Raw genomic sequence first — 6429 nt, forward strand, 5'->3', positions numbered from 1 at the left:
TCCTTCCTAAGCCTCCTTTATTTCAAATCTCTCTCATTCCTAGTGTTTTCAAATACTACAATTCAGTATTATGTGCACATCTGATTATATGATTCCTTTAAAGATGTTACTTATTTCCAGAGATTTTTAATAGCCTTGTCTTGCTTCTCTTCCTGCACAAAGTAAAGGATATGGTTATTCTGTTAAGCTTGCACACATCTCTCCTTCATTTTGACACCAAACTTGAATTCGACAAGACAACAGTAGTTTTTGCTTTATTATTAATAATAGACATGTGCTGAATGTCAATTATATTTAAGGGACTGTGCAGGGGATAGTGGTAACACACACAGATACACCATTCAGTTTCACACAAGCCGGATACTCTGATTCTGGCAACCATGGATCATTAAAAAGGAAATAAGCAGAATGTTTGTGTGTTTGTTTACCTGTCTGTTCATATATCCATCCATCTGCTGGCTAGATCAATGCAGTGAAAGATGGATCAAATAGAATCCTCCACAAAATCAAACTAGGAAAAAAAGCAAGGAAGCAAGCAAGCGAACCTGACACCACAGCTGAAAGGAAGGATGAGAAATGAGGACCATTCTCAAAATCCAAAGCACAGAGGCCAAGGACCACATGGGAAGACATACAGGCAATTTCTGGTTATCCCCGTGTGCTAGGATAAAAAGGTTAGGTTCTATAAGAAATAGATAAAAAGTGAAGGAAAGTGCTGAACCCAAATAGAATCCTCAACTGGTGTGGGGAATGGATGGCTTCTTTCCAGACCAAGAAACTAGAACTTCCCGGGTGGTGGGGCTAGAACCTTGAACTCGTTGGGGTGGGGCTGACCCAGCAGTAGGGAATGGGGAGAAGTCCAGGCAGGCAGGTGAAGCATAGCTGCTAGGCGCATGGTAAGACGCCATGACTCAGGCAGGTATTAGGAGATCAGGAGTCTAGGATCAAGACAAGGATTCATCCAGGAATCACAGAGGGCACAGCAGTGGCACATGTGACATTCAGCATCGTGTGGGAAGTTGAGCAGGTGGCGAGTGGGCAGGAGAAAACCGGGCTCCCACTGCTTGGCACAGGTTTGGGGAAAGGACCTGGGCTCTGGGAAGGTGGGACAGGCACCAAGGCAGGGCTCTCCCAGCCTTGCAGGAACTGGAAGACGAATGGGAGAATCCTGATGAAGGGGAACAGAAATTACAAGTACCACGTTACAAAATGGGTCTAGGCTGCTCCAACAAAGGCTAAGCAGGAAAAAACCCAGGTGGCAAAATCTGACTCCTGATGAGGGTCCCTTAAATTCTCTCTGATTAATGACCAACATCCCACACGCTTGGCCTGGGTGGAACCTTTAAATGTGGTCAAATGGCTTCAGCTGGGGGGGATCAGACGGCCTTCAGCACAAGGGGGCAGGCAGGTCATCATACTCAATTACTGGGTTTGGCAGGAGGAGGAGGGAAAAGTATGGTTTTGGCAACACTGCTGGAATTATAAGGCCTTAATTAGATTACCGGATCAACCTCTGACTCGCAATGAATGTCCTTAGGGAGGTCATTTAATCTCTCTGTGAGACTATGTCTGAGTTTCCACAACTAAAAAATGAAAATAATATTTTAGAAGCAGCTTACAGGAGAAGCTCATAAGAGCAAGTGTTGCTAAAAGGATTAGGATTTCAGCTGATCCTTCAATTATATACTGTCCTTTACCTTCTGGCCTTGCAAAAAATAAATAAATAAATAAACAAAGGCTGGGAGAAGTCCCCTCATATAACCATTGTAAAGAAATGCACTTGCTTTATATTTATATAGCTGATGCGGCTAACCTTGCTAAACCTAAACTGGTTGTGTTGCAAAACAGTGTAACATGACTGAGTCATTCACTTTCAAGAATCTTGTAAATGAGAAATGGCAGGGGCAGAGTGACTCTATTTCCACTTGCCCACGACAGTTGGACCAGAACCACCACAGAGAACACTTCAGAGAAAAGATGGGTCCAGGAAAAACGTATTATAGGTTGACTGTAGTCAGAAACTTATTTCTCATAGTCAGGGAAATAATTAGGTCAACTAAAGACAGCTATTTATACTTGGGAAAATGGTACTAATTTAAACCTAACCAGTGGAATGCTGACTATTTTACTAAGAATAATATGCTTCTTCCAAAAGTCAAGAAGGTAAAGAGAAAGCCTTTTGAAAGTAGCATAAAGGATACACAGAAAAAACTCTATTTGTTATTATTTGGTTTATTTTGAGCGAACATAGTTCCTGTTAAAGGCTCCTAGTGGGCCGTCCCCTTTAAAATTCAACTGTTTTTTTTTTTATAGAGACTAAAATATTTGAGCAAGATTTGCCAATGAATATCTAAAATTGGGGCTAATAATCAATTATAAGTGGAGGATATTAGCCACTCAAAGATTTATCCCACCGTAAGAAACAGTTTGGAACTCCTCCCAAGTCCTATTGAAATGGTCTGGGTTATACTCATGAGACTGCAAACATAAATTAATAGATGCTATACTCTGCTGTGTTGTCTTCACTAAATGGTTTGGTCTTTGTGGAGTTGAAGCAGAGGCAATGTGCATGGTTTTCAGTGCCTGGTCCAGAGGAGGTTCTCCATGCCTGCAGGGTGAGTGATCCCTACAGCCTTAGTTGCAACCCTGGCTGAAAATTAGGATAATCTGAAGAGTTTCTTAAAAGGAGCAAATATACCCCAATCTTAAAATATACCCCAACCAAATTAAATCAGAATCTCTGGGTAGGGTGGGGGAAGAGGGAAGGGAGGAGCTGACCCAGGAGCAATGATTATACTTCACAGCCAAGGGTGAGAACCACTGAACTGGGAAGTACCTTCAGATGGTGAGTGGAACTCATAAAACTTGATGTCTTCCTAATACGATTACTCAACTTTTTTTTTGCTCTGGTACCATGATGAACAAGCAACATTTATTTTATTTTCTAGGTTGACATTTTTTATAGGGGCTAAAAGAAGATGATCAGCTAACCCAAGGCATCTGTCTGCTTGCCAGTTATTGTTCTCATTTTAAATCAATAAAAGGGACTTCTCATTTGTCAGTTGTCTTCTTGTTATTCTCAAACAGTCCTGCACAGTCTCTAGATCTGTTTAATTATATATGACTTCGGACACACACACAGCAAAGGGTAAGACATAGATTTCTCCTGACCCTGTCAAGGGCTGCCCTTAGGAGAAGCTATGTAACAGCTTTATCTCTTTTACCAAACTTTAAAGGCAGTTATTTTATGTTAAATGGAATAGTTTTTTTTTAATTATGGCAAACAATTACATACAAACAAGATATGACGGGCAAATTCTTGACTGCCTTAGTATTCCATGCATATGATAACCATCCATCCTGGCTTACACAGGACCAAGGACATTCTTGGAATCTAGGACTTCGAGTTTTAAAAGTGAGGCAGTCCTGGGGATACCTTAGGGAGCTTCTGGGACTCAAAACTTTCAATGCAAAAATCCATCTGGGATTAGTTGGTCATCCTAGGTACAGACCTAGTTTCTCAGATGGATCTTTATTTTCTTTTTAAGAGAGGCTTCATTGATCACCTAGTGGTAACTAAAAGGAAACTAGCATATTAGATGAGGAATTGAAGATATTCTCCATCTCACATCTCATCTCAAACAAATACTCTATTACACTCATAACTATCACGTAGCATAGTGTTATCACAGATGAAATCTCAGTATAGGATTAAAAACACTCACAGTTCAGGCATGGGCAATGTAAAAGAGAAAAAGGAAGTCTCCAGGCAGGTCCAATAGCCTATAGAACAAGGAGAGGCCTTGAACCAGGCCAGTCAGCTGGATCCAGTGTATGGGATCAGGAGCCAAGACAAACTTAAAGCCATGTGGCCACAGCTAACATTTGTTGAGTACTTAGCACATGCACTATACAAAGACACTTACAAAGACTATATGATTTAACCACAACTCTATGAAATAAATACAATTACTATATTCATTTTATTACACTACATAATTATATGTAGTTAGTATATTCATTTTACATAGGAGAAAACTCAAAGCTGTTTAGGGCTTTTATTCACCCTTATTCACTTCCTCCATGTCCAGCCTATAGTAGGCATGCCATAAATAACACAAAAGTATTAACTACAAAAAACACCCAAGTGGGGTAAATATAAATATCTTAAAAGACAATTTAATTAAAATCTTTTGCTTTTTCAGGTATCTTTACAAAATGGCTGACATCTATTTAAGCAGGTCTGTAACTGACCATCCTTTACAAATTACTTAAAGACGAGAGAAGGATTCATATTAATATTATTAGCCAACACTCAAGTAAAGTGAAACTACAAATGATGTGTTCTGGCTAGCAGTAATAGGGAGAGAGAGAAAAAAAATACGTTGTGTGTTAAGAAGGAAAATTAAACCGAAAATTAGATTCCCTGCCCACAAATTTTGACAAATCTTAAAGGAAATTAACCACTTTTCACTTGCTTTGCTGATCACAGAAAGCCTCTGACTCCACTTGACATAAGCAAATAAAGATGGTAACACTTGACATGTAATTCTTGGCTCACTTAATTGGATTGCTTCACAAACCATTTTCGGTAATCAATGATTACTAGTAGTAGTCACAAAAGAGGATAACAGGCAGTTGGGAACAGAAAATGATAGGACTGCATTTTCTTGAGTATCTATTCAGAGGCAGTGGTCCAGCCATGAAATGATTCTGCCTCCTGCCTGAACTTCTTGTTTATACAACTACTTCTGGACCCCCTTGGACCCTCACGACCAATTATAGCTTGGGGATGCTAAAGTCAAACTGCCTGGGCTCAAATCCCAGCTTGACACCTACATAACTCAGAACAAATCTTCTTAGTATGCCTCTGTTACCTTTGTAAAATGGGAACAATTGTGCTACCTCATAGGATTGTTGAACTAAGTGATATAATCCACGTACAGTGCTTGGGTTGATGCCTCCCACATAGAAAATTTTACATGAATGTTTATTTTTATTACTGCTTTTGTTTTATATTTCAAAAGCTGTGCTACCTCTACTTTAAAGTTAAGCCCTCTGATCCGGATTCTGTTAGAAAAGTCATCTTTTGTGCTCCCCTGCAGAACATGTGGCCATGATCTTTGCCACAACGGAAACTCAGCATAAAATACACAATAGCAAGATGTCTGGACAGCAGTCATTTACTTTACAAGCTTGTTAGATATCCACTCTAGGAAAGCCTTGGGCTTGGCACCTCCTAATCAATTTGGAGACTGGCACAGGTCAAACGTGCTAGTTAGTAAGGATCTGTTTGAATCCTGCTCTGTCAATTATGGTCTAAGACAAAAATGCGGAGTAGATGGTTCCCAATATGTTGATGACAGGGCCAATCAATTTGTGACTTAGGGTGGCTCTTTAGATTACACATTGAAATCGCCAAGACATTCTGTCAATTCAAGAGCCTAAAGGCTTTGACAAGATCAAAAGACTCATGGCATTATGGACCACGAGTGCATAAAGATGGGGACAATGTGGCACCATGCCACAGATCATTTTATCCATCCAATGGGAGACTGAGATCTGCTACAAGACACCACCTCTTTTTCCTTCAGTAATCTCATTCTTGCAAACCACAAATCTTACTTTGTGGCACGTAACAAGATAGTCTGTCAACAGTACAAATGTGGAAATCAGTGAACTGTAACACACAGCAGAGTACCCTAGCACAAGAAGTATATATGCAGATACACATCCCAGGCCCACTCCTAACAATATGAACAACATAAATGGTGGAAAAACAGCTGTGGCAAGCTGGCCAAAAAGTGTATCATCATAATCTTTGGCAGATTCACCAGGTGGTAACATGAACTAGCAAGGAGAGATGGGATTTTTGCCAACTGCCTCTGTAAACCAACCAGTTTTCTTACGTTCGCAAAAAACCCACTCCTCTTGGCAGCAGCATCCTCTCCAAAAACGCCAGTGTCTTTCAACTACCCTGCTATTATTGCCATTGGCTCAGAAATGCCTCTAGTAAATAACTCAATGCAAAGAGAGAGCCAGTGAGGCACACGGTTCTTCATAGAGCTCTGTTGATATGAAGCAATGTTCTATTTTTAATATGAAAGTTTTCAGTGAGCTGGGAGTTGATCTTATAACCTGATTGTCCCTTTCACTCTTTTCTCTCCTTGACTCAAGCACCTGGCAGAATGCTGGGCACATAGCTGTTCGAATGAGTTCAACTGAAATGTGGCTTCCTTGTGGCAACATACTAGATTTTTCACCTCTGTTACAACTTGATCACTGACCTTTTTATGAACACTATGCCCTGCTAGAGGAATATGCACAACTTTTGGTAGTTTATCCATGGGTGTATTAATTCTTGTCACTGTGCAGAGAAGGGAGGTACAAAAAGCAATTGCCAAGCTGAGGAGATATAGCACGGTAGCT

General features: G+C 40.3%; 1 protein-coding gene across 9 annotated transcripts in view; it reads right to left on the reverse strand.

Moving 5' to 3' along the window:
- The window catches only part of SAMD12 (sterile alpha motif domain containing 12), a 492602-nt gene that overhangs the window by 330562 nt on the left and 155611 nt on the right, over window positions 1-6429 (reverse strand). The gene's annotated exons all lie outside the window — the stretch shown is intronic.

This window comes from Pan troglodytes, chromosome 7, assembly GCF_028858775.2.
Source record: "Pan troglodytes isolate AG18354 chromosome 7, NHGRI_mPanTro3-v2.0_pri, whole genome shotgun sequence".
NCBI classification, from domain to species: Eukaryota; Metazoa; Chordata; class Mammalia; order Primates; family Hominidae; genus Pan; species Pan troglodytes.